This window comes from Suricata suricatta, chromosome 4 (assembly GCF_006229205.1).
Source record: "Suricata suricatta isolate VVHF042 chromosome 4, meerkat_22Aug2017_6uvM2_HiC, whole genome shotgun sequence".
NCBI classification, from domain to species: Eukaryota; Metazoa; Chordata; class Mammalia; order Carnivora; family Herpestidae; genus Suricata; species Suricata suricatta.
Window position 1 is genome coordinate 88,240,611 of NC_043703.1, and position 19,101 is coordinate 88,259,711.

The following is a 19,101-nucleotide window of genomic DNA, read 5'->3' on the forward strand; positions in this document are numbered from 1 at the left end:
TAGCAGCCACTTACCCTCCATTCCCCTCTACACACTCAACCCATGACTTTAGACAACCACTAATCATATTCTGTTTGTCTTATTTGCCTGTTCTGGCCATTTCACATAAAAGGAACCATACAACATGTAGTCTTTTGTAGCTGGCTTCTTTAATGTAGCATAATGTTTTCAAGTGCTTTCTATATTATAACAGGTATTAGCACTTCATTTTATAGCTAAATTATATTGCATTGTATGGCTATACTGTATCTTATTTATCCATTTAAAGAGTGATGAACATTTGGATTCTTTCTACCTTTTGACTATTATGAATAACCATTTATATACAAGTCTTTGTGTGGATATATGCTTTCTAAATGTACTTAGGAGTAAATTTCCTGGGTCATATAGTAATATTTTTAGGAACCTCCAATGTATTTTCTAAACAGCAGTACTATTTTATATCCTATTAGCATTGTTTAGTGGTCCCAATTTCTCCACAACCTTACCAGTATATGTTACTGTCTTTTTTTTTTAAATACCCGTTTTAGTGGGTGTAACGTGTATTGTTTCAATTTGTGCATTTCCCTAATGGCGATTGGTAATGAATATCTTTTCTTGTGCTTATTTGCCATTTGTGTGTCTTCTTTGGAGAAATTTCTATTCATATCTACTGCCTCTTTATTAATTGGGTTATTTTTATTGTTGAGTTGTAAGTTTTCTTTATGTATTCTGGATGCTTATCAAATATATGACCTTCAAATTTCTCTCCCATTCTGTAGGTTGCCTTTTCATTTTCTCAGTCATATCACTTATAGTACATAGCTTTTAATTGATAAAGTCCAATATATGTATTATTTCTTTTTGTTACTTGTAGTTTTGGTGTTGTATCTAAGAAATCATTGCCTAACTCAAGATCATGAATGCAGATTGCTATGTTTTCTTACAAAAGTTTTGTAGCTTTAGCTCTTATATTTAGGTCTGTGATTTAGTTCAAGTTACTTTTATATACTATGTAAGGAAACGTTTCAGATTCATTTTTTTGCATGTGGATAACCATTTGTCTAAGCACCTTTTGTAGTAAGACCATTATCTTGGCATTGCCTTGGCATCTTTGTTGAAAATAAACTGGCCAGAAATATGAGAGTTTATTTTTGAATTCTCAGTTCTGTTCTATTGACCTACATGTCTCTCTTTATTTCAGTACCACTCTGTCTTGATTACTGCAACTTTGTAGTAAATTTTTAAACCAGGAAGTGCGATTCCTCCAACTTTGTTTTTCTTTTTCAATATAAACAATAAAACATTTAGCTACTCTGAGTGGCTTGTATTTCTATATGAATTTTAGGATCTATTTGTCAACATCTACAAAAAAAAACCCAGCTGGTTTTGATCAGAAGTGCACTGAATCTATTCAGATAATTCAGGGAATAGAGCTTTCTTAACAATATTGAGTCTTCTGACCCATGAATGTGTGATATGGAATATCTTTTCATTTATGTAGGTCTTTTTTATTTCTTTAGACAATGTTTTATAGTTCCCATTACACCTCTTGATAAATTGATTTCAAAATGTTTTATTCTTTTAGATGCTATTGTTCAATTATTTCTTAATCTTATTTTCAGATTATTTATTGCTTTTATATAGAAATATAACTGATATTTTTATAATGATCTTAAATCCTGCAATCTTGCTGAACTTTTAATCTAGTAAGTTTTTAGTGGACTCCTTAGAACTTTCTGGATATAATATCATGTCATCTGCAGATAGAGTTTTACTTCTTCCTTCTTCTCCTATGGAAGATTTTTTTTTTTTTTTGGCCCTGTTTCCTTGGTCAGAATCTTCAGTAAAATGTTGAATAGAAGTGATTAGGGAAGATATCTTTGTCTTGTTCCAGATTAAGGGTAAAAGCATGTAGTCACAGTCAGTGGAGTTAGCTGTGAGTTTGTCATACATGCCCTTTGTCACATTGAGGAAGTTCCCTTTTATTCCTATTTTGCTGACCTTTTCTTTCATGAAAAAGTGTTGGATTTTGTCAAATTCTGCATCTGTTAAGATGCTTATGTAGTTTTTGTCCTTTATCCTATTAATCTGATATATTACAGGAATTTATTTAGGATGTTAGGTCGATCTTGCATTTCTTTTCTTTTCTTTTTTAATGTTTATTTACCTAAGACAGAGTGAGTGAGCAGGGAAGGTGCAGAGAGAGAATCCTAAGCAGGCTCCTCGCTGTCAGTGCAACCCATAATTCATGAAAAATCATGACCTGAGCCAAAATTAAAAGTTGGATACTTAACCAACTGAGCCACCCTGGCACCCTTACCTTTTAAATTCAATCAATATCTTTACTCGTCATAAGTTTTACTAGTTTTTCTATATCTACTTGAGTTAGTCTTGGAAGTTTGTGTGCTAGGACTTTATCTATTTCATCTAAATTATCTAATTTGTTGGCATATAATTGCTCATAGTATTCCTCTATAGTCTTTTAATTTTTTAAGGGTGTTAGCAGTGTCCCCTCTTATATTCTTGATTTTAGAAATTTGAGTCTTATCAACCCCCTCGCCTTTTGTAAGGTTAGCTAAAGTTATGACTTTTTTGCTTATATTTTTGCAAGAATCAACTTCTGGTTTTGTTGATTTTCTCTGTTATATTCTCTTTCACTTATTACCACTGTAATCTTTATTAGTTCCTTCCTTCTGCCTGCTTTGAGTTTGTTTTTTTCTCTTTCTTATGGTTTCTCATATTGGAATGTTAGGTTATTGCTTTAAGGTCATTTTTTTAAAATATAAGTGCTTACAAGTATACATTTCACTCTAACCGTGCTTTAACTGTACCACCTAAATTTGACATGTGACTTTTAAAATTTATCTCAAAAATTTTTTAATTTCCCTTGTGACTTCTTCATTGACCTATTGGTTATTCAGGAATGTCTTATTTAATTTCCATGTATTTTTGAATTTCCCAAGTTTCTCTTTATTATTTGATTTCTACTTTTTTTTATTGTGGTCATAGAACATACTTTACTGATTTTAAACTTTGCAATTATATTGAGACTTCTACAGCTTTTAACTCATGATCTATTCTGTATAATCTTCCATCTGCACTTGAGAAGACTGTGTATTCATGGCCTAACATTTGATTTATTCTGTATAATCTTCTGTCTATACTTGAGAAGACCATGTATTCTAATGTTTTGAGGTAGAGTGTTCGACAAGTATCTACTATGTCTTGTTGGTTTGTAACATTGTTCAAATATTCCCTTGTTGATTTTCTGCCAATTTTCTATCATCATTGAAAATGGAGGATTGAAGTCTTCAATTATTATTATTTAATTGTCTATTTCTTACTCAGAATCTGTCAGTTTTTGCCTCATGTATTTTGGGACTCTTGTTAGGTACATATGCTTGTAATTGTTCTATATTCTTAGAGTATTGATGTATTTATAATTGTAAAAATCTCTCCATTTACCTTTAGTAGTATTTTTTGTTTTAAAGTCTATTTTTTGTCTGATATTTTTATATAGTCAATCTAGTTGTGATATTGTTCTTGTTTGTAATAGTGTATATTTTCAATCCTTTTACTTTCATTCCATCTTTGAATCTAAAATGTATATTTTGTATACAACATGTATTTGGATCTTGTTTGCCACACTCCTCCACCCCTCACTTCGCTGTATTACTGCCTTTTGATTGGATTGTTTAATATTCACATTTAATGTAATTATTGGCATGGTTAGATTTACCTCTACTGCCTAACATTTTGTTTTTTATGTATCTCATGTCTTCTTTTTCTGTTGCCATTTTGTTGTTTTCTATTGTATTAAGTGAATGTTTTCTAGTATAACATTTTAATTGAGATAGTGACATTTTAGCCATATTTTTGAGTTATTTCCTTAGTGATTGTTCTATACATTATAATGCAGATATTAACTTATTAGTGACTACTTCATATTTTTTATTAACTTAATTACATGATATATGAAAGTGTTACTCCTATGTAGCTCTATTCTCTCCCTTTTTGTATATATGTATATAAATAATAAGTATAATATATATATTTTAGTTCTTTATAAAATGCCACAGTACATTGTTATAGTTACTTCTTATATTTTTATATTTTTAAAGAAACCCAGAGAAGAAAAGAGAAAATAAGTATATATAGAGAGTTAAAAAATATATTCACCTTTTCATTTGCCATTTTTAGTTTCTTCATTTCTTCCTGTGAATTCAAATTATCAAATGGTATTATTTCCTTATGCCAATATAGTTCTGTTACTACAAATCACCTTGTGACATTACTGTCAAATGAATTACATTTCTATATAGGTCTGTTAGTATAATTATACACATAATGTTTTATATAATTGTTCATAACAATTATTTATTTTTAAAATTGTGATAAGATACACATAACAAAATACTATCTTAGCCATTTTACTTATTTAAAAAATTTTTTTTATGTTTTTTATTTATTTTTGAGAGACAGAGAGAGACAGCGTGAGCAGGGAGAGTCAGAGAGAGAGGGAGACACAGAATCTGAAGCAGGCTCCAGGCTCTGAGCTAGCTGTCTGCACAGAGCCTGACGCGAGGCTTGAACCCACGAACCGTGAGATCATGACTTGAGCCAAAGCCGGACACTTAACCGACTGAGCCACCCAGGCACCCCCTATCTTAACCATTTTAAATGTACAGTTCAGTGGTATTAAATACTTTCATATTGTTGTACAGCCATCACTATCATCTTCAGAACTCTTCATTTTGCAAAACTGAAACTCTGTGCACATTAAACAATAATTCCCCATTCCACCCCTTCTTCCAGCCCTTGATGACTACCATTAAACTTTTTGTCTTTCTGAATTTGATTACTCCAGATACTTCATATAAGCAGAATGATACAATATTTGTCCCTTTGTACCAGGCTTATTTTACTTAATACAGTGTTGTAGTCTGTGTCAGAATTTTTCTTTTTAAGGTCAGATAATAGTCTATTGTATGTATATATCAAATTTTGTTTATCCATTTATCCATTGATGGACATTTGCATTGCTTCTGTCTTTTGGTTGGAAATAATGCTGCTATGAACATGTGTGTACAAATATCTCTTTGAGAGCCTACTTCCAAGTCTTTTTTTTTTTCCAGGAGCATGTTTATTGTGTTTGAGATGATACATCAGGTGCTCTCTGAGCTACAAAGGGTAAAAGGAAATCCTCTCATTACAAACTGACAAAGGTAAAAGGTAAAACATTTTTCACAACAGCATGAACCACATACTCAGAAATAGATCTGGGTTTAATACAAATGACATAATTCCTAGTCATCTATGGCTACTTTTATAACTTCATACAGATAATGAATTAGGCTAAAATGCACTATAATATTTGGTAGACTAAGGACCAGTATCCTTAGTACATCACAAAATACATTTTGATATCCCAAAGAAGCAAGACTTGCAAGTAGGCGTTTTAAACATAACTAATCTACAGCTACAAAGTTCCTAGTCTTTTAGGAACATACATAAAAGTGGAATTACTAGATCATATGATATTCTACTTTCAGTTTACTGAGGAGCTGCCATACTGTTTTCTCTAGCTGCTGAACCATCTTACATTCCCACCAAAAGCAACATGTTCCAATTTCTTTGTCTTTACCAACACTTGTTATATTCTGGGGTTAATGGAATGTCTTTATTTTACTTTCATTTGTGAGAGATAGTTTTGCTGGATATAGAAATCTTGAATGACAAGTTATTTTGCCTGGAATTTTGCATATGTCATCTTACTGCTTTCCAGCCTGTATTGTTTCTCATGACAAATCAGCTGTTGGTCTTTTGAAATTGTCTTAGTCTTTTGAAATGGTTGAGAAGGCAGCTCTTAATCTTATTATGGAATGTAATGAGTGGTTTTTCTCTTGCTGCTTTCAAATTTTTTGTTTTGTTTTTAGTTGCAACAACTTGAGTATGATGTGTCTGGATATTGATATTTTTGTGTTTATCTTGTTTGCAGTTTGTTGTGCTAATTAGATGTGTAGGTTAATATTTATATCAAATTTGTGACTTTTCAGCCATTATTAGTTCTGGAGATATAGTTCTTGCTTCTTCTTTTTCTCCTGTTCTCTGTATTCCCAGTACATGTATATTGCTGAGTTTAAGACATTTCTCTGAGACTCTGTTCTTTTTTTTTTTAATTTTTTTTTTCTTTTGGGCCTTCAGATTGCACACCCAAATTCATGGATAATAGTTTGGAATTTCTTTGGAATGTGGTTAGAGAATGCATCTTTATTACTTTCAGTTGAAGTGGGCAGAAATTTCGTTTGGGTTTTGATTTGTAATTCCGTCATAATTAGTAATGTTGAGCACCTTTTAATGTAACTGTTGGCCATGTGTATGCCTTCATTGGAAAAATATCTATTCAGATCCTCTGCCCATTTTTTAATTGGAATGTTTGGGGGGTTTTTGACTATTAAGTTGTATGAATTCTTTACATATTTTGCTTACTAACCCCTTATCACATATGATTTGCAAATATTTTTTTTCCATTTGGTAGGTTGCCTTTTCATTCTATTAAAGGTTGTCTTGGCTGTGCAGATGCTTTTTGTGTTTTAAATTTTTGTTGCTATACTTAGGGGAATTTTACATCATATATCTATATATTCAGTAATATGAAGACTAAATTTCATAAACAAGAAAATATAAAATTTATAAATATCTCATTTTTGTCCCTCAGGAAATGAAGAATTATTATTTTATGTTTATTTCACTTTTTGAGGTATGTTAATTATGTGTATGGTAAGACTGAGCTGATATCTACTTAGATATGACAAATATGGCATCCTGTTTTAATGATTTATGGAAAAAATCCATCTTCTGCTTAAACCAGTTTTATCTCAGTATAATACATGCATTATAGCAATTATTAATGCATTTGCATCATCTGTTAGGCTATAGCATCTGATATAATAGAGATGCTATTTTGCAGTATTCTGAAATAGAAGTCTTCCAACTCTTCAATGTGATAGAAATGTCTTCAGGGGCAACTGGGTAGCTCAGCTGGTTGGGTATCTGACTTCGGCTCATGTCATGATCTCACAGCTCATGATCCAGCTTAGAGACTGGATCTTGCTTTGGATTCCATGTCTCTGTCTCTCTCTCTCTCAAAAATTAACATTTAAAAAAAATGTTTTCTGCTTCCTCAGTTTTCTTAAAAGGCCATGGAATCTCAGGAATTGTTATTAAAGAATGAGTCTTCTTTAATGATTTCCATCAAAGTCAGGGTAATTTGAAGTAAGCCTAGCACAAGGACATCTAATTAACTTAATTTGTGCTTATCTGTACTTTAAGATAATGACCTCTAGACAAATAGGCCTATGGTTTGGTCTACTTCTGATGACCGTAATGGAGAGAATAAAGAACATGTCTCATGGTGATCTTGTTTCTAACTATTTTCAAATGAAAATGGTTTTTCTGTAGGCATAATTGACATGACATTATATTAGTTTCAGGTACACATTATGATTTGATATTTGTATATATTGCAAAGGAAAATATTATCTGTTCTCACAGCACCATCTGTTAAAGAGGCTGTCTTTTTTCCACTGGATACTCTTTTTTTGTTTTGTCAAAGATTAATTGGCCATAAGTTTATGGGTCCAATTCTGGGTTCTCTATTCTGTTCCATGGATCTGAGTGTTTGTTTTTGTGCCAGTACCATACTGTCTTGATGATTACAGCTTTGTAATACAGCTTGAAGCCTGGGATTGTGATGCCTCCAGCTTTGGTTTTCTTTTCCAAGATTGCTTTGGCTATTTGGGATCTTTTCTGGTTCCATACAAGTTTTAGGATTTTTTGTTCTAGCTCTGTGAAGAATGCTGGTGTTATTTTGGTGTTATTTTAATAAGGATTGCATTGAATATGTAGATTGCTTTGGGTAGTATATATTTTAATAATATTTGTTCTTCTAATCCAGGAGCATGGAATATTTTTCCATTTTTTTATGCTTTCAATTTCTTTCATAAGCTTTCTATAGTTTTCAGTGAATAGATTATTCATCTCTTTGGTTAGGTTTATTCCTTGGTATTTTATAAGTTTTGGTGCAATTGTAAACGGGATCAATTCCTTGATTTCTCTTTCTGTTGCTTAATTATTGGTGTATAAGAAGGAAACCAATTTGTGTGCATTGATTTTAAATCCTGTGACTTTGCTGAATTCATAGATCAGTTCTAGTAGTTTTTTGGTGGAATATTTTGGGTTTTCCATATAGAGTATCATGTCATCTGAGAAGAGTGAAAGTTAGCCTTCCTCCTAGCTGATTTGGATGCCTTTTATTCCTTTGTGTTGTCTGATTGCTGAGGCTAAGACTTCCAATACTATGTTGAATAACAGTGGCAAAAGTGGACATCCCTGTTGTGTTCCTGACCTTAGGGGGAAAGATCTTAGTTTTTCCCCATTGAGGATGATATTAGTGGTGAGTCTTTCATATATGACTTTTATCTTGAGGTATGATCCTTCTATCCCTACTTTCTTGAGGTTTTTTTTTTTTTTTATCAATAAAGGATGCTGTACTTTGTCAAATCCTTTCTCTGAATCTATTGAGAGGATCATGTGGTCCTTGGCCTTTCTTTTATTGATATGATGCATCACATTGATTGTTTTGTGGATATTGAACCAGCCCTGCATCCCAGGTATAAATCCCACTTGGTGGGGCACCTGGGTGGCTTGTCGGTTGAGCATCTGGCTTCAGCTCAGGTCACGATCTCACAGTTCGTGGGTTCGAGCCCCGCATTGGGCTCTGTGCTGACAGCTAACTCAGAGCCTGGAGCCTGCTTCAGATTCTGTGTCTCCCTCTCTCTCTGACCCTCCTCTCCTCATGCTGTCTCTCTCTGTCTCTCAAAAATAAATTTTAAAAAACATTTAAAAAATCCCACTTGGTCATGGTGAATAATTCTTTTAATGCATTGTTGGATCTGGTTGGCTAGTATCTTGTTGAGGATTTTTGCATCCATGTTCATCAGGGATTGATCTGTAGTTCTCCTTTTTAGTGGGGTCTTTGGTTTTGGAATCAAGGTTATGCTGCTTCATAGAATAAGTTTGGAAGTTCCTTTCATTTCTATTTTTTGGAACAGCTTCAAAAGAATAGGTGTTAACTCTTCTTTAAATGTTTGGTAGAGAAAGATGTACCCTTCAGATTTCAAACAGTAATATTGGATGTAAACAAACTCAGTTCCTTTTACTCCCTGAAACTGATCAAATGGCTCTACATAGACAAGTCTCTGAATCCTTCTACAGAGTTCATCAGCTCTATGAAGAGACCCTATGCAAAGGAAATGGAAACCATTGACTTCAAAGATAAATTGGAGGAAACAAAACATCAGATCAATCAGTCCATCAAGGATCTCACTGTCAGCTGCTTTGAGAACATTTTGTCTGACAGCAGTGTCAGTGATCAGACCAAAATCCTTGTGGTTAATGCTGCCTACTTCATTGGAAAGTGGATGAAGAGATTTTCTGAATCTGAAACCAAAGAATGCCCTTTCACAATCAACAAGATGGACACCAAACCAATGCAGATGATAAATATGGAGGCCACGTTCTGTATAGGCAACGTTGATGGTGTTAATTGCAAGATCTAAAGGTTCCCTTTCAAAATAAACACCTCAGCATGTTCATTCTGCTCCCCAAGGATGTGGAGGATGAGTCCACAGGCCTGGAGAAGGTTGAACAACAACTCAACTCAGAGATGCTCTTGCAGTGGACTAATTTCAGCATCATGGCCAATGCTAAAGTCAAACTCTCCATTCCAAAATTTAAGGTGGAAAAGATTGTTGATCCAAAAAGTAGTCTGGAAAATCTAGGGCTGAAAAATATTTTTAATGGAGATACATCTGAATCCTCTGGAATGTCAGAGACCAAGGGAGTGGCCCTCTCCAATGTTGTTCACAGAGTGTGCTTAGAAATAACTGAAGATGGTGGGGATTCCATAGAGGTGCCAGGGTCACGAATCCTGCAACACAAGGATGAATTCAATGCTGACCACCCATTTATTTACATCATTAGGAACAACAAAATGTGAAACATTATTTTCTTTGGCAAGTTCTGTTCTCCTTACGTGGCAAAGCCCAAGTTAAGTCCCACCTGTCTTTTCTGTAAACTCTGCATCCAAAGAATAACTTTATAAATAACAATAAATTGTTAATATTGCCGGATCAGGAAGCAGCTGGTCCCTGACATGTGTAGCCCTCATACTAATAGACCCTTCTTTCCCAATTCTTTCCTTTGTTCTCCCTTCCCCATAAAACACAAAGCTTTTAATGGAAAGGAGTTACTTTGGAAGAAATAATATGTATTCATTATTTGTCAGATTGTCTCTAGTTCTTGGCAGGAATACAGTCTTCCACAAAGAAAATCCCTGTAAGGAGGATCTGGAGATGAACGTTCCAGAGATTCTTACTTCCCCAAAAGACTAAAGAAACTAAAGACTAAAGAAATGGGTACATGGGATCCACAAAACTTTCCTGTTTCCACCGAAACTTGGGCACATGTTCAGGCTACTGTCAGTCCACAGCTCCTTAGGATAAACTGTGGGGCCAGTGTTTTCTTCAAATTCTGACTTTTTGGGGTTTTAGAAAGCTAACGTGTTGCATGTACTATATGTGATGGCACTCCACTGGTAGAGTCTGGGACAGCACCCTGTAAATCAGCACATTAATATTTCTGCCACAACACAAAGAATATTCACACAAACTGGCTAGACAGACTCTGAGCAGCCTGGAAGTATCAGGTTTTGCTGCCACATGAGTGGGCCACCAGCTTATGAAAAAACTTTGTTTTCAGAACATTTTGAACTTTTGGAGCATTGGAGAAGCGATTGCAGAACTATAGTAGTTGAAGTGCAGCACCTTGAGGGGAGGTGTGATTTTACTAAAAGTCTACTTTCACTTTGGGCAGAACACCCACCCAGTCATTTGGTTGGTGGGAGACCAGTGACTGGTGGTGAGGGCTGAGTTGGCAAACGTTTGGGTGGCTGACAACCAGGAACTTCAAGCATGCCGGGACTTGTAAGGAAGCCAATGAGAGAGTAAGAAACTTGTCTCTTTGTCTGATGTGATAGTGGGAAGGGGAAAGGAGCTAATGCTTTGGGGGAATAGAACTAAAGCAATCGAGTGCTCTCGCTGCCATGACATGAATGATTCCAGACTGTGGGTTTAGCTACTGTGGAAAGCTAGTAGCTTCCACTAACATAATTTGTGAAGGTAGTCTGTCCAGTAATCTAGGCTGCACTAACAAAAGTGCATTTACTGAAGGTTTCATGACATTCCTTCATCTATCTCTCCTCTGGCATTCATTGTAAATAGGTTCAACTTTCAACATTTCAATATTGAAATAGGTTCAATATTGAATTTCTTGGATGCTGTGGACAATAAAATATTATTGAACTACGTGTCTTGTTTTTTCCATGATATCAAATTTCCTATTTTGAAATAGAGCTAAGCCAGCATTTATGAAAGCATTCCTGTATGTAAGTGCTTTCTGAGGGGACTGACGTAGAATAAAAAGGAATAAGAATAAATAAATAAACAAATAAAAAATAAATAAATAAATAAAAATAAATAAATGTTTAGTAGAATTCTCCTGGAAAGCCATCTGGCCCTGGACTTTTGTTTTTTGGGAGATTTTTTGATTACTAATTTGATTTATTTACTGGTTATGGGTCTCTTCAAGTTTTCTATTTCTTCCTGTTTCGGCTTTGGTAGTTTATATGTTTCTTTGAGTTTGTCCATTTCTTCCAGATTTCCTGTTTTATTCGCATATAATTGCTTATAATATTCCCTTATTATTATTTGTTTTGCTCCTATATTGGTTTTGATCTCTCCTCTTCCATTCTTGATTTTATTTGGGTCCTTTCTCTTTTTGATCCAACTGACTAGTGGTTTATCAATTTTGTTAATTCTTTCAAAGAACCAGCTCCTGGTTTCATTGATCTGTTCTACCTGGGTTTTTTGTTTGTTTGTTTGTTTTTGTTTTTCTCTTGTTTGTTTGGTTGGTTGGTTTTGGTTTTGGTAGCATTGATTTCTTCTCTAATCTTTATTATTTCCTATCTTCTGCTGTTTTGGGATTTTATTTCCTGTTCTTTTTCCAGCTCTTTAAAGTGTAAGGTTAGGTTGTCTATCTGAGACCTTTCTTCCTTCTTTAGGAATTGCTATATACTTCTCTCTTAAGACCACCTTTGCTGTGTCCCAGAGGTTTTGGGCTGTAGTGTTAACATTTTCATTGGCTTCCATGAACTTTTCAATTTCCTCTTCAACTTTTTGGTTAGCCCATTCATTCTTTAGTAGGACGTTCTTTAGTCTCAAGTATTTGTTATCTTTCCAAATTTTTCTTGTGAATGATTTCGAGTCTCATAGCATTGTGGCCTGAAAATATGCACAGTATGTTCTTGATGAGGGCTGCTTTGTGACCCAGTATGTGATCTATTCTGGAGAATGTTCCATGTGCACTTGAGACGTGTATTCCATTGCTTAAGGATGAAATGTTCCGAATATATCTGTTAAAGTCCATCTGGTCAGTGTGTCATTCAAAGCCATTGTTTCCTTGTTGAATTTCTGTTTAAATGATCTATCCATTGCTGTAAGTGGAGTGTTGAAGTCCCCTACTATTATGTTATTATTATCAGTGACTTTTTTATGTTAGTGATTCTGATGTTATTCATTTTTAATGAACTACTGTGTTCTCTAATTCATATATATTGCTCTTTTGCCTTAGTCTCCCTCTTTTTTTTTATGCTTCATTATTCTCCATAAGTGTGTCTTCTATATTGCTGATTCACTGCTCTGCTTCATCCTTCATTACCTCTGTGGAATTCATTCGAGATTGCAGTTCAGTTAGAGCATTTTAAAAATTTCATCCTGACTTTTACTTCTTTTATCTGTGCATAAAGGGATTCTATTCTATTTTCAACCCCAGCTGGCATTTTTATTATCATGATTCTAAATTCTGTCCCAGACATCTTGCTTCTATCTGTGTTGATTAAGTCCCTGGCTGTCATTTCTTCCTGTCTTTCTTTTGGGGTGAATTCCTTCATTTTGTCATTTTGAAGGAAGAAAAGGAATTAATAAAGTAAAAAAGATAAAAAGTAATATTAAAACTTAAAAACAGCACAGAAAAATAAAATAAAGGATGCTAGATCCTAGGTATGTTTTGGTCTGGTTGAAAGAAGCTTGATAGAGAAAAAAGGGAAAGGTGAGAAAAGAAAAAATGGGGGGGGGAGGAAGGAAAAAGTTTGAAAATTTGAAAAACATGAATATAATAAAATCAAATAAAATGAAACAATGGAAGCCAAATAGAATTTTTTAAAAATTCACAAAAAGTAAAACATATAGTAGAAAAAAATTAAAGAAAAATCTTCGTAATAAAAGTGGAACATAGAAATATTTTTTATCTTTCTGTATTCAAGAATAAGAAAAGAAAAATTAAAAAAATGAATAGATGGACCAGTGAACAGAATGAAGTATGATTGAAATTGTATCTGGATTCCCTTAGAATTCAAACTATGAAGCACTTTATAGTTTGTAAAATAAGTAGGTGGAGAGACTTGTGGTGTTTCTCAAGAGTCTGGTTGGCCCAGTTGGGCAGGGCTTAGTGTGTGGCTTCATTATCCACCAGATGGCACTGCTTAGCTTACTGGGGTGGATTGTTGTGGCATGTGTAGGCGTGTATGTGTAAGCATGGGAGGGGTGAAATAGCCTCTGTGCTCTCCTCAACTGGCAATCTAGCACCTCTCCTTTGTCTCCAGCTTTCATTCACTCCCCACTTCTACACTGTCCATGACCAAACCATCAGGCTGCCAGGTGGCACCTCCCTCCTGAGTTTTATCTCAGATGGGGCTGGGTTTCCCAACCCCTCACTCTTGAGGGACTGCAGCTTTGACCTGTTCTGAGCCACTGGGAGGGTCTCGCTGAGCATTTGCCTGCCCCAAGAATGTTCATGAGACCATGCTGCTGCCAGTACCCACAGACTATGGCCAGGCACCAGCCCACCCCAGAAAAGCTTCTGTAGCAGCCATGTTTCAGGGATTATAGCAAATCACAACACACATCTGGCTCCAGGCATCACCCTTAACATCCTCATTCCAGCATTAGCGAATATGGCGGTTCTCCAAGGTCTGATGGGAAACTTTCCTGTGGGGAGGCCACATGCCCTCTACCAAATGTCCTCTCAGCTGGGAACTGCCTCTCCTCTTGTGGCCTTGAGATCCCTTGGATTTCATTCTCTGTTCCCAGGGATTGGCCCTTCCCACCAGAACACTGCCATGTATTGAGCTGCAGAGTTTCAGACCCTGTGCTCTGTTTATAGAATCTTAATGGAATTTAAACTCTCTACTTTCTCCTTTCTCCCTTTTTTGTTCAGTCCCTTTGTGTTCAGTGGCTGTTTCCACGCTTCCTCTTTCTCTCCAGTTGCTTTGGGGCAGCGGCTTTTCCCATACTCTCCCCATGCCCCCATCCTTGTCCTCTCTCCACCAGCAAAAACAGCTCCCTGACTTCCTCAGCTTCTCTCTCCCTCAGTTCACCTCTCCATGCCATGTGCCTGCTGAGTTCCGTGGTTCAGGTTGTGCAGATTGTGTTAATCCTCAAATCAGTTTTCTAGGTGTGCTGGTTTTGTGTTCATCTGGTGGCGTTTCAGGGACAAGAGACCCAAAAAAAATTTCCATGCTGTTCTGCCATCTTGGCCCCTCCTCATGATTATTTTATTTTCTTACAGTTTCTTATAAATTAATTTTGCTTATCTGGAGACATAAATGGAATCATAGGGTATATGTTCTTCTTTTCTTTTTTTATTTAATATTTTGTTCTTGAGATGTATCCCTGTTGCCAAATTTACTCCTGTAGCTGTAGTTTCATTTTGTTCATTTTCATTACTTCACTGTACAAATATGACACAAGTTATTCATTCTTCTGGTAGTGGGCATTTGGGTGCTTTCTCATTTGGATTCTTAAGAATAATACTACTATAAACATTTGTGTGCATGTCTTGTGGTGCACATGACATATCTAGAAGTGGAATTACTGTGTTAAAGAGTGTACATATGTTCACATTAATAAATAATACCAAACTGTTTCCAAAGTACTTGCATTAATTTACACACCCACCAGCACAATGGGAGTCTAAGGGAGTTCACAATGCCCCATAAGCTTGGTATGATCTTTCTTTTTATTTTTGGCATGGTGGTGGGTGTAAAATGGTGTTTCACTGTGGCTATAATTTGCATTTTCTTAATGTCTTAATGTGGTTGAACACCGTTTCAGATGCTTATTTCCTAATTGGTATAGTATTTGTGAGGTTTCTATTGATGTCTTTCACCTAATTTTCTGTTGGGTTTTCTGTCTTAACTAATTTACAGTTCCTATATTTTTGTATTTACAAGCCCAGTACCTTCCACTGAGGCTTGCTTTTTCTCTCATTTAATGGTGTCTTTTAATAAACAAAGTCTTAACTTTAATAATGTCCAGTTTATCAATAATTTCCTTGATGAATATGCATTTTTTTCTGTCCTGTTTAAGAAGTTTTTCCATACCTTACTATCATAATGATCTCTCATGTTCTCTTCTATAAACTTTTTTGATGCCCTTGTTAATTTTGCAACTATTGTCCATCTGGAATTGATTTTTGTGTAAAATTGAGGTAAGCATTGAGATTTTTAAAAATTCCATTTAGATTCCCAACTAATTCTGCACCATTTATTGAAAAGACTGTCTTTTCCCCATTGGTATGCATCACTGCTTGTCCTAGCAGCTGTCCAAATATGTGCGGCTTTGTTTTGGGACTCTATACTATTATACTGGTCTATTTTTCTATCTGACAAATATACCTCATTGTTTTAAATACTGTAGCTTTACAATGAAGTTTTGCTATCCACCAGAATGGATTCCTTCATGTTGTTATTCTTCAAAAGTATCTTGGCTATTTTTGCTTTTGCATTCTCACATAATTTTAAAATCATTTATTGAGATTCCACTTAAAACCTGTTAGGATTTTTTTTTAATTTTTTAAAATTTATTTTCGAGAGACAGAGAGAGACAGCATGAGCATGGGAGGGTCAGAGAGAGAGGGAGACACAGAATCTGAAGCAGGCTCCAGGCTCTGAGCTAGCTGTCAGCACAGAGCCTGACGTATGGCTTGAACCCACAAACCGTGAGATCATGACCTGAGCCAAAGCCTGACGCTTAACCGACTGAGCCACCCAGGCGCCCCCTGTTAGGATTTTTAATGTATGGAGTGACATCCATGAATGCATTTGGAGAGAATTGGTATCTTTATAATATTGAATATTCTAGTTCACTAATATATATATTCTTCTATTTATTTGATTTTTCTTAGTAATATTCACAGTTTTTTTGCATTAAGAGGTTGATCCATGAATTTTAAAATATTCATCACTAGGTATTTGAATTTTTTGGTGCTTTGTAAATGAGTACATATCATTTAAATTTTTTTATTTTTTGATTCTTGATGATGTATAAAATTTATTTGATTTTTATATTTTGGCCTTGTACTCTACTCAGCAATCTTGCTAAAAGTCACTGACTCATTCTGATAATTTAGTGATAGATAGATTCTTTTGGATCTCTTACATATTTAATCATATCATTCATGGAAAATAATATTTTTATTTTGTCACAATTCTCATACTTTTCATTTTTTCTTGATTTAGTATACTGGCTAGGATCACTGATTTGAAGCTGAATAGAAGTGATGATAATGGCACTCTTACCTTTAACATTAATGAGGGAAAGGGTTTCAACATTTCATCATTAGGTATGATGTTTGCTTTAGGTTAGTGTTTCTTTTTTTTTAAGGTAGATTTTAACAGGTTAACAAAATTAACTTTAACTTCTAATTCAAGAGGTTTAATTCTGAATGGATGTTGAAATTTATCAAAAAGGTTTTCTGCATCTATTTTGATCATATTACTTTTTCCTTTATTATGTTGATGCAGTTAATTTATGTTGATTGATTTTCAAATGATAATTTAACCATGTACTCCTGGAATAAAGTCAACTTGGTTTTTATGTGTTAATATTTAATATATTGGTAGACTTGACTTGCTAATATTGTTTGATTTTTTTTGCTTATTAATTAAATTGAGCATAAATTTTCATTCTTATAATGGCTTTATCAGGTTTTGGTATTCAGACTAAGCCAGACTCCAAAATTGAATTAGGAACTATCTGTTTTCTGGGAGAGTATTATAAGAGTGGTAAAGCCATGTGGGCCCATAGTTTTCATTGTGGAAAAGTTTTCAATTACAAATTAATTTTCTTTAATAGTAATAGGACTATTCAGATATAGTCCTTCTTAAATCAGTTTTAGCATTTTGAATTTTTAAAAGAAATTTGTCCATTTAATCTAAACAAAATTTTAGAGGTAACGTTATTTATAAAATCCTACAATTATCTCTTTAATACAGCAGGATCTATAATAATGTCCCTTTCTTTATTCCTGATATTGACTACTTTTACCTTCTTTCTCTCATTTTTTTCAAAGTCAATCTCAACAAAAATATATCAATTTTATTAGTCTTTTCAATGAATAAGTTTCTGGCTTCATTGATTCTTTTCACTGTGCTTTTTATTTTCTATCTTACTACTTTCTTCTCTTTTCTATTCTCCATTTTAAGGATAATTTGTTGCTATTTTGTCATATTCTTGAGGATGAATATGTATATCAAATATTGTCTTCTTTTCTAATATGTGGTTTTGAACAAAATAAATTTTCCACTGAGACAAAGTATTTAGGTGCACCTCACAAGTTGTGATAAGTTATATTTTCATTAATGACTTGTTAAAAATATTTTATAATCTCCATTGTAATTTCTTGTTGATTCATGGATTATTTTTAAACTATATTGCTTAATTACCAAACATCATTTTTTTTATTATACTCTTTCTTGTGGGTGTGTAGTGGCTTTGATTTGCATTTCTCTCAGGAGTAATGATGTTGAGTATCTCTTAATTAATTTATTAGCCATTTGTGTCTTTAGAGAGATGCCTGTTCAATATTTTGCCCACTCCTAGTTGGGTTATATTTTATTACTACTGAGTTATAAGAGTTTTTAAAAAATATTCTGCATAAAAGTACTTTATCAAAATACAATTTGCAAATATTTTGGTTGTCTTTTTTACTTTCTTTTTCTTTAAAATTGTTTTTGGTGCTTCTAATGTCAATTTGCTGAACAAATTTTCTAATGACATCTATGACACACTATGAAATTCTCACATGAATAGGTGGTTTTGGAGGCAAAAATACTGGTCTAGCAGCTTAGCTGCCAACACTTCCAGAAAATTAATTTATGCTGTTATTTATGTACATTTTGTCATAATTTATATTTATTCATACAGATCTATTAAAAGATATCTGCTACAATGATTTGGGTACAACATAATACAAACAATTAAAACATATTTTAAAAGAAGATTAAAGTTGTACCATTCTACCATTTCTACCTTCTTAATGATGTACTTTGAAACACAAAAGGTTATGATTTTGATGAATTCCAATATATCTTCTTTTTTTTTTTATCACTTGTGCCTTCAGGTGTTATATGTAAGAAATCAGTCCCTAACTCAAGATCACAAAGATTTGCTCCTGTGTTTCCTTCTAAGAGATTTATAGTTTTAGCTCTTACATTTATGTCTATGACCCACTGTAAGTTAATTTTTGCATATAATGTAAGGAAAGAATCTAAATTCATTCTTTAGCATGTGGATATCCAGTTGTTTCAATAACATTTGAGGGGGAAAGAGCTGGGGAGAGTGAGGGACACAAACCATGAGAGACTATTAAATACTGAAAACAAATCCGTGGACTGAAGGGGGAGGGGGAGGAAAGGAAGGGGGTGATGGTCATGGTGGGGGGCACTTGTGGGGAGAAGCTCTGGGTGTTATATGGAAACCAATTTGACAATAAACTATTTTAAAAAAGACTATTCTTATTGAATCATCATAGCATTATTGTCAAAAATGAGTGTTTATTTCTGTCTTATCAATTTTCTTGCCTTAATATATATATGTCTCTTCTGTGCCAGTGCCACACTGTCTTGATTTCTGTAGCTATTCAGTTTTTGAAACTAGGAAA

At 34.2% G+C, this 19,101-nt stretch overlaps 1 pseudogene; it reads left to right on the top strand.

Annotated features, from left to right (window-relative positions):
- The first annotated feature begins 570 nt into the window (after window positions 1-570).
- Window positions 571-10,182, top strand: LOC115290632 (annotated as a pseudogene).
- Window positions 10,183-19,101: the final 8,919 nt, after the last annotated feature.